A 12,956-nucleotide genomic window follows, 5' to 3' on the forward strand; every position below is an offset into this window, starting at 1 on the left:
ATGCCATTCGAAAGTTAACAGTTCAATAAGCGCCACCGTTGTAGCACTTATTTATCATTATGTGTCCACAACCGGACACACACGGTCGAAAAGGGCACGCTCGTAAATTATATTCCGGGGAACCACTTATGCGATCCTCCGCTTATGAAGTTAACACGATGAAACTCGATGATACCGAGGTCTGTCGGTCCTGGGCCTCGCGAGCGATTTATTTTGATCGATGGCGATCGGGGTGCGAACTTTAATGGCCAAACACGCTGACTCGACACCCTCGATTCCTCAACATCATCTCGTCGAAATTCCATTCGGGAGCATCGACAAAGCATGCGTCATTCTGTTTAACTGTTCGTAATTGGGTACATGACTGAGTGTCCAAATGACTTTCGTGTACAGGGTGCTCGCGAAGAATTAAGATATTATCACGAAATCGCGTGTTATGTTTTATCATATTTTTTTTACGACTGTCGCATTCTCATCTTGAAATATGTGTTTCTTTTCGATGACGTAAACCGGTATATATCACATTATCATTGCGCATTGAATGATAATGCGTGCGAGCAGGATGTGCAGAGAAAAGACTACATATTAAACTTTGACTTCCATGAATATCTCTTCTGTCGAACAAAAGCGATTATTAGCATCATGTAAAGTGAAAATATGATAACTAACCGATTGTGAAATCATCATTAATCTTTCTCGTCTAAAAAAAGGAACATACATACATAAGTGATCTATGTAAAACATAGAAATCGGCAGATAATCGTGCAAATAATTTCTCTGAATTATAAAAAATTATATAATTCTTTCTTATATCTTATCGAATGTTTTCTTTTCAGATTTTTTAGTAAAGTTTACAAAATTATAAAATTGTAATTAATAGAATAAAAAAAATCATACAATCTTTGTATGATTTTTTTATTCTATTAATTACAATTTTATAATTTTGTAAACTTTACTAAAAAATCTGAAAAGAAAACATTCGATAAGATATAAGAAAGAATTATATAATTTTTTATATTTATTAAATAAAATTGTAATTAATAGAATAAAAAAATCATACAAAGATTGTATGATTTTTTTATTCTATTAATTACAATTTTAAAGTCAGAAATTGACAGTGCAAATAATTTCTTTGAATTATAAAAAGTTGCATAATTTTCAAATTTACGATTTCCTATCGAATACTTTTTTTCGAATTTTTTAGTAAAATTTACAAGATTATAAAAGTAATAAATAGAATTAATGCAATAAAAAATCATAGAGATTGCATGATTAATATAACAAAACTTTGAATTGTATTTGTTTATAAATTAGGATCGATTAATTCTGGTTTAACGACTTGTTATTTATCTTTAAATTCTAGTTCTATCCACCTGCACTAATCGAAGCTAGTGCAATTGATCCTAAATGACTCTCTATCACATGAGATAATCTCATGTCCATAATCTTCAATAACATTGACACTAATGAGGGAGGCTCGAGCGGTCAAGAATGACTATGACTGATCGCCTTAATGCTAATCCCAATGTGATCCGCGAGAAGATCTTCGAGTGCATATTTGCTCAAATTTTTACACTTGCCAAGTAGTTACCTACATCGCGCGGAAGGGAAGAGAGAAGGAAAAAACAGCTAACCACCAGGGAATAATCATATGGAGGTTACGAAAGTGTATTCGCGGCTAAGGATCATCCTCTAATCGTCTAGCGGCGGATACATTCCGCAAAGTGCACGCGCGTTTCGAGAGTAATTATGGTAGATCGTCATTCATTAGAGGTAACGTCGAATCGCTTTTAATCACAAACAGCCTTCCCGGGTATCGCTCGCTATTCGAAGCTCCAGTTCAAACTTTGCGTCTGTCTAGTCTAACGATTAAAATAATTACATAGCCGACACATAATAATAAGCTTAGTTTGGAGAAAGTTTGACAAGTCAAGAACATCTGTAAAACGCACTTTTGACAGTTTAATTATCGTTGAGATCCACACAAGGTATCATGTATTGTAATAAATGCTCTTGACATTTGTATTGGAAGATTGATAACAAAAGGAATTTAGCAATTGATAGGGTAATTATGCTTTTTCGATGGATCAGAGGCTAGAAACTTTTGATATAGACTTGATTCATTCAATAATTTTTCCAACATTGATGATGCGAAGAGTTTGGGAGCTTCAATAGCGTCGCTTTCGCGCGTTTATCCCAGAGTTAGAGCCAAGGATGCTCACGTACATCAATCTTGACGAGCTTCCATTCCTCGATCGTGTCCCGTAAATCCATGCCGATCATCAATTTCCCATAACCGCCGTCCATTTGTACGAATACGTCGTACACGCGCGTTACACGCGTGCATGCGTGTGCGTGCACTCGAGAATTCTTCTGGAATCGCGCACGGCGTCTTTGTACCGAGTCCGACTAATTTGTAATGGAGATGGAAGATGCATCATTGACCGTATTTGACTTGTATCGAGTATCAGCAGGGGTACCTTCGAGGCTGACATGGCGTTTAAATCACGCTGGTCTCTCATCGAGAATTAGTCGAGCGCTGAGAGATTTGCAGACAACCAGAGCACGTATACGAATAATATCGTTCGTTTTTGGGAAGTGGAAGAAAGGATACAAAAAATTTCCTTCATCCTCAATTCTTTGCCTTCCTGGTTGGCATCGTATTAATAAAAATTGTGGATTCTCGCCGGCGAATATTCGACATCCTCAGTAAAGAAAGTCCCAATGAATAAACAAGCGTCGGAATTTCGCTCGATAATGCTTGTCGAGGGTAAAAACGACTTGACCGAGAAAGTACGGCGCGACTTTTATGTAAATCTCGGAAGAGAGCGAAGAGACATCATCATGGCTGACGATAATAATTAGGCGCCGAAGACGGTGAAGACAGGGTGGAAGGGAGGCGAGAGATGACGCTGCAGATAAAGGACGGGATTTAATTATATTCATATATCGGCCGGGGAGGGGGAGGCGAGGATCTCCAGGCGGAAGCTCGTTTGAGGCGGATTCCTCGACCGAAGCGAATTTTGATCGCTCGGTACCCCATTGGATAAAATATCGTCCAAGGTTCGTCAACGCGCGCCGGATATTATAATTGACTAAGGGGGGTGATCGTGGGAGGTTGATGAGTCACCAATTACGGATCCGGCATCTTTGATCCTCCTGCATAAGTATCGATATATCCGAGATAATCGATCGTGTATCTCGACAAATCAGGCGCGAAAGTGTGTCGCACGATTATCGAAACTCGATGCAAATATGTTTGACCGAGAGTCACGGATCTCGAGTGCGATATCGGGATAATATCATTAATATTCGCCAAATTTAACGGTTCTGTAACTGATCTCGAAGATAACAAACTCGAAAGGTCATCGGATAAAAATAGCAATCCCGATTCGAAAATTAAATCGTAAATAAATTTCGCGAATGTACAGTGCGAATATTTTTATATATAATTAATTTAATATTTATATAATTTTATATAATTTATTTATATAATTTTATATATAATTAATTTAAACGTAACAGAGAGAAAGAAAAAGGGAGAGGGAGAGAAAGTTTACGAGTCTATTAAAAGTGTTGCTATTTTTAAATTCAAATCAAAACCATAAAATCAAGATTAAACGATTTGCAAAATATATATTCAATTTCACAATATCGGTTAAAAGTATTGCATCGTTTGTAAGAAACAGGAAAATCGATACTTTAATGAACAGAAACATGTATAAATATTATTAACTTATATTTTAATTGTTAGTTATGCTTAATATTGTAAAAATTAAAAATTATTACAAATAAAAAATATTAAATTTTTAATTTTACAGAATAGTCTTCATGATTCTTTCAATCATCGAATCTTAATTCAATAGAACTTTTGCGGGATGAACTTGATAAAAGTGTCCGAAAAATGAGTTCTTATTAATCAAAAATATTTATGAGATTTAGAAACATGCTAGAATTAAATCAGTAATAACTTAACAAAAAAATTTGTTATCGAGAACATCAAAAATACGGGGGTATCGGAAGCAAAGGGAGGATTCATTTTGAAAAATCAAAAATTTAATAAAAATTTTTAAAATTATATAATTTATATATATTATTGTTCATTTTAAAGTAATGAATTTTCTGTTTCTATAAGTGATGCAATACTTTCGGTAGCATATATCAAGAAAAAAAATGTACTGTGAATCTTGATCTTTCGAAATATTAATAATGAAAAAAATTAACAACTTTTTTTATCAAATTCTCGTTATCGCGAAATCCTGTCGATCTCAGTGACAGAAGATTGGCTGGGAATCTGAAGCTTAAAAACGCGTTTCGGAAGACAATTGTCCTCGTTTCTGCCGCACCAGGAAGTGCGCGCGACAAAACGAGAAAAAAGCTCGCCAGAAGGGGGTCGATGGAGGGAGGGGGAGACTTTTTTTAGCGTCTTGGAGTGCGTGCCGGCGAATGACAGTGCTCGACTTGTTCATGCGGATTCTAAAAGCGAGCTCGTCTGCTGCAAAGCACTCGGCGCTAATGGCGGAAGCGAGACGATTACAAATGCAGGCGATTATTCCATCGGTCGCGAGCGATGGTTGTGTTTGCCCGTGCGTGAGCCCGTATACCGCAAGGATTAGAAGTGCCAAAGCGGTATTATCTAGCCTCGATGGTGCATTCCGAGCTCTTCTTCGCGATACACTCGATTGTCGCCGCCTAACGTTCTACGCTATTATCGCTATTCCTACTTCCGCGCGTGCGAGACCTGCTCCTCGAGAAGGACGAGTGTTTGGCTTCGTATCTGTCTTAACTGCTATCAATCTCAAAATACATCAGCGGAATCTATGGATCTTGCTTCATGAATGCTGTTACCAAAGGAATCTCCTCCTTTCAAAAATTTTAGCAAAATCAATTTCGAGTTATAAATTACTTCCTACGAGATGTTTATATTAAATCCTCTTTCATTTTTTTTTATTTCCATTATACATTATAATATTTCGTAATGAATTTTATTTTTTTTATAATTACATATTTTTGCTCGACTCTGATAATATTATATAATAGTTTGCAAAATTTCTGAGTGCTTTATTCCATGCAAAGAAATTTTCTCTTTTTACCATTTTATCGCAAAATCAATTTTGAGTTACAAATATATTTCCTACGGAATATTTTTATTTTAAATCCACTTTCATCCTTTTCTTATGTCAGATATTATATATTATAATATTTCATAACATGCTTCATTTTTTTACATATTTATGATCAGTTCTGATAATATTATACCGAAGATACAAAAATTTTTTCACATTATAAATTTAATGACTCAAGAATGGAAATAGTTTGCATAATTTTCGAGTGCTTTATTCCATGCAAAGAAACTTCCAAGAAACTTTCCAAGAAACTTTCTTTTTTTACTATTTTATCGCAAAACCAATTTTGAGTTACATATATATTTTCTATTATTATACTATTCCTTACTATGATCAATAGTATCGAAGATGCGGAATTTTTTTCACATTATAAATTTAACGACAAGAACGGAAATCGTCGCGTTTGCATAATTTTCGAATTTCGCTTTATTCTCGACAGTGAAATCATTTTCCGACGAACGTCAAATCGTTCTCACGCACACCGGTCAGGTTCTCGCCAAAGGGGATATTCGTGCCCCAAGGATTAGGAATTACCCTACTCGGTTATTATCCTCAGCATACCGACATGGACCCCGTATGCACACTCGTCGTCCATCGTCCGCGAGTATTTTGCGGCATCATCTACTTGGTTCACCGCGGCTATTATTATTATTATCATTATTATTATTATTATTATTATTATTATTATTATTATTATTATTATTATTTAGCGGTGAATACAAGCAGGTGAAAACTTAAAGGACACGTTTTGCAGCGGCAAAGATATTCTCTCGGCAAAAGAAAAAAAAAACGAAACGAAAAAGAAAGATCTTCTTTGATTAAATTAAAAATTTCTTCATTTTAATCGATAATTTCTCGATTTGAAATCGGAAAGTCCGACAAGCTTCATAAATCGTGATTCTTTCCGTGACGTTTGAATGCGAAAAACTGCAATCCAAGATCGCAGGCTCTCGCTTTTACGCACAACGATACGCATGAACAGTCTGACGTTGCCATAGCGGTAAGCTATGCGCGAGCTATAGCAAGTCCCCGCGTATGCATCTTCCTTACGTACGACGAGAAAGAAAACGGGAAGATTTATCATCTTCAGCCGTAGCTCTAATCGTCGTATCGGGGAGCCCACGCTCCACGTAATATATTATTAGTCACGAGAACAAAACGGCTCATTTCTTCCAAACCGAGAAGCGCAGAGGCGAGATTTAAATCGACTGTAGAGCTGTGAGAGCTAGTGAAATTTATTGCACAGGCGGAGGTGGATAGTATTTTTAGAATCAGTTACGTATTATGATAAAATACAAATTTACTTATGATTATGTATGTATTTTACATTGTTTATTTTATAAGATGGGTGTAGGATTAAAGAAGGAAAATTTAGAAACTTAAGTACTTATTGTGTACTGTGTGTTTCTAAAAAAATTATATCCTAGTTAGCTTGTAGTCCTCATCGTTATAATTTATGACTGACTGTATAATCGTTGGCGAGGCCCTGCGGTTTTGTTGCCAAGATCAAAGCAATTCAAGTTTATTGTCAAACTTTCTCAACGATCACGCCACCACAATAATCATTTGCTATAAATCTACCCTAAATTAGAAAACCACAATGTTTCTTATTCAATAATTCTAATGACAGCCTTAGTTGTAATTGTTAATTGTATGGGTTTATTATTATTAAAGTTAAAATATGGTAATGAACAAAAAGGTTGATTAAAAATAGAAAATTTTTTTAATATCTCTGAGTAATAATTTTCTCCCCTCTCCTCTTCTCCATTGAATATGTTGCACAAATTACTAGTACTTACGTAAATAAATTTCTTTAACTGTAAAATCTGCATGTCGTTTTCAGAATCTTTCGATGTTTTTAATCTTTATGACTGCGATATATTAGTGTCGTTGAATATTGCGTGAGGTCTTGATTTTTAATTCGCGAAACAATTTGTCTAATTTATAAGAAAAAAAGAAAATAATAATTTATACCACGTAAAGTTAAGAATATATTACATTAAACTCATCAGTGATTTATTCATCGAAAAAACCGTAGTATCTTTTGCGTTAGAATTGATGCCTCATTAAGATCATCAAGCCTCGTTAAATCAGATCCAATTAATCAAGGAATCTCTCGCGTCACGTAAGATAATAACATGTGTCCGAAATCAAACGTTTCACATTCTATATCGTCAACGGGCTGATCGACTGGAAATATCGTTTAATTAACTTATCGACAACATAAATTACATCGTTGATAACTTTCTATCCTCCCTTTGAAATATCGATATGCGATTTATCGAGTCACGCGTTATCTCTATCGATCGCGTGAAATGATTTCAAACGATTTCATGATCTACTTAACGTGCATGATCTACTTAAATCGCGAAATTCACGCAAGAGTCGGAAGTTTCGGCAAATTGCAAATGTAATCACTCTCGTAATTACAGGAATTACAATTCCGCCCTTCTCATACGCGATCTATCACGCTGGGTGGGTTTAATTTAGCGATACACGTGTGATAGATGATGATGATGTCTTGATAGATGATAATGTCCATCTAGATGAACGCGTAAATCTGTGAATCCACTTTACATTATTTCTACCGAACGGATCTAGCAGGCTACGTTCATGAGAATCCGCGAGAAATTCCGAAAGATCGTGATATACACGAGTTGCTAGCGAGATACGCACGTGTGAAACGAGAAGAAAGTACCATGATTGTCGAAACGGAAAACGAGGTTTACCTCTGCAAGCTTATCGTATTTATATCGTCATCAATTGATTCTTAATTTCGAAGAGTGTATCTAATGATTTTCTGTTTGAATAAATTTTTTCTGAACAAGATTCAATTTGTTGGATCGAAACAAGAATTAACTTATTTTAAAAATCAAATTTCTCTTAATAAAAAGAAAATATATTTCAATTTCATAAAATCTATCTATATTGATATAAATATAAGGTTGATTTTCTGACAAATATTATTTGAAATTACAAATCCTCACAGACTGAATTGCTTTTAAATACTTGGCTAATTAACTATTGATTTTATTATTATTTAGTTTTTATTTTTTATTTTTAGAGGAAATTATTTTTTTAATTTTTATTATTTTTTAGGGGAAAATTTTTTTGAATTTTTTTAGAGAAATATTTAAAAAAATTTCTTTATTATATACAAGTTGGCATATTTTTTTAACTTCGTGAAGTTTTTTTGTGTCAAAATGATAATCGTAAAATCAATAAAATCGTAAATCAATAACCTCTATCTTGTTCATTAATTATACAACATAATCGATCAACAGAAATAATTTTTCTTGGATTCCAAACCGCTTAATCAAAAAGAAATTCAATAAGAATTAATCAAAATTAAAATCGAAGAAATTCTTATCGAATTTCTTTTTGATTAAGCGGTTTAGAATCCAAGAAAAATTATTTCTGTTGATCAATTATGTTGTATAATTAATGAACAAGATAGAGGTATTAATGGTACAAGTGTTCGACTGGGAAGCGTCGAAATTAATGCGAGAGACATCTTTTAAGAAACTGTACACGAAGACTAGTGACAAATCGTAGCAACGATGAAAAAAAAGTCTTCACAAAAAATTAATATCTTACAATTAGAATCTTTCGCGATAAAATATCTCTTTTTAAATTTTCATGCTATGCCATATGTTATTTTTAATCTCTCACGTGCTATGAGACAAATGTACTATATAATAGTAAAGATCGCCTAATTATTAAAATTCAAATTAAGCGGCAATAAAACAATCGCATGAGAAAAACAAACTTTTCTCAAAGTTACATTACATCCTCGTGACTCACGACAAACAAAAAGGGTTAAAAACGTACGAACGGTGTTGCAACTACAATTTGAACGCAGCTGCTCGTGATACTCAAGTGCATCTCTCTGTAATTCTGGAGTATTTACACCAAAACTCGTTTGCGGTTTGTACAACCAGCCTTGTAATTCACCCTTAGCATTACCTACAATCAAATTACACGATTCAGGCGGCGAGGAATATTCGGACGGCAAGAAATCTCGTTTCCTCTCATTGACACTGTCATTTCTCCCTCTACCTGCGCACTTTTATCGTCCCTCAAATTGCCCAGTTGAAATCACTTATCTCGTATTGGGATAATCGTTGCCGCGTTTTTACTTTGAAGAAGGTGCCAAAACTCGCACTCACGAATCGGCACCGAAAGTGGGGCGGACGGTTGTCACATCCCGACTGGCAATTTAATGGCCAGCGGCCGCGTGTAAATGAGGACCGTCTCGTCAGATAAAAAGGAACGGCCGTCCGCGAAGGCAACGTCGATGATGACGATGATGATGATGATGGTGATGAGGAACGAGGAGGTCCGTCACGAGGACGTGTACGGGACCTAACCTTTCCTGGAAACGTTATTAACGTTTCTCCTGTCGTTCGCTAATGGGTCCCGGTGCGGAATCCGTACTGGGTCGGATTTTTCGCGATGCGACAACGACCGGTGGTGGTTTTCGACCCATTCAACCGTTACATGTCGACGACGTTCAATCGCGAAAAAAAGTGCAAAATCAGAATGCAACTAAGAGCTTGGTCTGCTTTAGAGAATAAAAAGAATCGGTTTTTTTTTTTACATTTTCTGAAAGTATGAAGAATATTGATATAAAGAATATAAATTCTGAAAAGTATCTTTCAAATTTTATTGAAAAATTCGCAAAGTTAATAGTTATAAAATTTTGAGAAGGACAGCATCTTTGAATCTTCGAATAAATCTGCAAAGTTTTAGATGTGTTTTTCTTAAAATATTGTTTTAAAGCTAGTGTGATGAATATTCTTGAAAAGTAATGAACCTTCAATTTATTTTAATAAAATTTCTTTTAAAATAAATAATTATAATTAAATATTGAAAGAGGAAACTTTTTGGAGGGTATTAATCTAATTAGAATTTAAGAGATTAATATTTTTTTTATCTTTAAGAAAAGAATAAGTTTCAGTAAAATTGAAATAAAAACTGAAAAAAAAAGAAAACTAATGAACCGAGTAACTTTAATTTATTATAATGAAAAATGATACTTTTTTAAAGATATTAATTAGAGTTTAAATCTAATCAGAATCTAAGTAGAATTTAAAAAATTAATATTTAATATTTTTCTGTTATTCAAGAAATGAATAAATATTAGAAAAATTGAATATTTTGAAAATTAATAGAGACGGAATAACTTCAGTTTTTAAATAAAATTTTTACTTTTTTGAAGATACTAATCTAATTAGAAAATTTAAATCTAATTAAAATCTAATTAGAATTTAAAAAATTAGTATTTAATATTTAATTTCAAAATGATATTACTTTGTTATTTTTCAAAATTTTTTCCTATTGAAATTAGGTTCAATATTTAATAAATATCTTAAAGAATATTTAAAATTACTGTCTGAGTGTGTTCATTTCAGATAATTACACCAGGAGTAGCATGTCATACCATTGAACTATGCATTTTTAAACATACTACATCTAAAAATTTCAATGTCCAAAAAAAATTAGATATTCAAAATTTGAAATTACTGACATTTTATTTAAATATCAATAAAAATATATGTAAAACATCAAAAAGATTAATTTCTAATATTCTTCAGAAAAAATTCCTAAAAATTATCAATCTTTCATACTGCTAGAGTAGACTGGAAACCCTTAAAAAAAATTCATTTAAAACCATATCTCTCGTTCTTTCATTCAAGAAATTTCTTTTTAATTATCACTTAAGAGAGACACCAGCCCATCAATATAATTCTAATCGTTTTTATGAAGCAAACGCGCTAAAAATAAGTATCGGAAATTATTCTTCCATATCAAATAGATATAAAGCAGAGTCGCTTCGATTCTCGCTTACCAGTGATTTCACTTTTCCGTGAAATTGCCTCGCTCGTAATTCGACTCTCAGAGGAATTCTTCGATTAAGACATAGCTGACCGTCATGACCCGGACTTTTATGAGCCGGAAGATTTACGAGTCGGCCGCAGAACCTTCGACTTCCACATGTTTGCTCCTCACGCACGACTCTTCGACACGATAGTCGTATCTTTCGAATCGATAATAAATACAGTCAGCAGCGTTTAAGAATCAGCCTCGGAAGGTCGTCATTAATTCAATAGAGTCGTCCAAATATCGTTACGGCCAATAAACCATCTACGCGACGCGTTATCGTTGGAAGAGAAACATTAAGACATTTGAAAAGTAGAAAGATCATTAGAAACATCAACAACACTCCGTTCGTTCATAGTGATATAATGATCATCGTAATATTGCTAATAATCATACGAATAATCCTCTGAAATTGCGTCATTTAATTAAGCGAATAATTACAGATAACGACAATAAGCATAATTAAATATTAAATATTTAGTTGAATTGTTTAACTTTGAGTTGATTTGTAATTAATGGTGATTTATATTTACAGATCTCGGATTGAGATATAAGACGAAATGTAAAAGTAAAAATGATCGGGACTTTCTCGATCGTGAAATCTCTGAATAGAAAGCGCATGTGCGATTGAAAGATTTAACTTTTATTTATTTGTTCAATGAAAAACGTTTGGCAAATTCAAATAGAATATGATTGCATTAAAATCATGTGATTTTCGACAAATTATTTGTAATGTCAAATTCTTGTTGAGTCACCGCTTAATGAAGATATTTTGAGATAAAGACGAAGGAAATTTTAGAGATGGTTAAATTTTCAATACCCATAAAATATTTTTACAAATTTATTATCTTGCCTTGTGCAATTTTATCATATATGGGGTGTTTTAAATTACTTTCCAATCACATGTTCAACTACTTAGATTAAGAAGAATGAAAAATTTTATTGTGACATTGACAACATATATGTGCCAAAATTGATTCTTCGCACAAGATAAATCACGAAATTCAACCGTTATTGCCTTCGATTATTCTGTACAATGATTCACGGTATAATAAAATAAAAACAACTTGATCTTTTCACCTTCTGCTCTCGACAGAAGGGTCGGTAAATATTGCGGATATTTTAGGGAGCAGAAATAACCACCGATGTGACAGGATGAAGAGGAAAGTGAGAGAGAAAAATCGGAGAGTTTCCGGAGAACACCGTGCCTGCACCACGTGCGATGCACTCGAGTGGAGAAATATTTGCATGGCTGTTCACGATACCGTCGAGCGAATATCAGATTCGCGCTATGAAATGATCGCTCGAAGCGCCGATGAAAGTGAGTAACGCGAATCTTAACCGTTAATTATATTCGATCCGGCTACGCGAGGAAATGATACACAAATCACGTTCTGCCGCAGGCTGGATCTAACTATATCGAGGTGAACGCGAGGAGATCTTTCTTCCAATTATAACTGTGAAGAGAAGTATACGAGACTCTGATAGAAATGCTAATGTGGCGTAAAGATTTGAAACTTGAGCGTTGAATAAATGAACAATTTTTGCACTTGTCTTTCACATATATATGTATTAAATTTGATCTTAAATTTTGGTTGTAAATTTAAAATATATATGCATAAAAATATCTATAAATTGATAAATATAAAACATATTAATAAAATGCAATAATTGTTAAAAAGAAAAGAATTGAATATTCTTTTTAATATTTAGAATAAAAAAGACCATTATAAAAATTTAATATACACAAGATACATATATATATTAAAATTTAAATTGCATTCTATATAATCTGGCATTTAACAAAATTAAAATACGTGTACATAAAAATATCTATAAATTGATAAATGTAAAATATATTTTAAATGCAACAATTTTAAAAAAATTAAACTTTTTTTAATATTTAGAATGCAGATTTTTTTATTAAAATATATATAATAACCTTTA

General features: G+C 33.3%; 1 protein-coding gene and 1 long non-coding RNA gene across 4 annotated transcripts in view; one reads left to right on the forward strand and one right to left on the reverse strand.

Annotated features, from left to right (window-relative positions):
• The window catches only part of Sha (shavenoid), a 97,630-nt gene that overhangs the window by 49,577 nt on the left and 35,097 nt on the right, over window positions 1–12,956 (reverse strand). The window lies entirely within an intron of this gene.
• Window positions 11,982–12,532, forward strand: LOC145963711 (uncharacterized). The gene is made up of 3 exons (XR_014436237.1): window positions 11,982–12,055; window positions 12,136–12,330; window positions 12,413–12,532. It is a non-coding gene; the product is annotated as an uncharacterized LOC145963711 (long non-coding RNA).

The sequence above is a fragment of the Camponotus vicinus genome, unplaced genomic scaffold (assembly GCF_025532165.1).
Source record: "Camponotus vicinus isolate PSW18456_S1 unplaced genomic scaffold, iyCamVici1.0 SCAF_13, whole genome shotgun sequence".
Taxonomy (NCBI): domain Eukaryota; kingdom Metazoa; phylum Arthropoda; class Insecta; order Hymenoptera; family Formicidae; genus Camponotus; species Camponotus vicinus.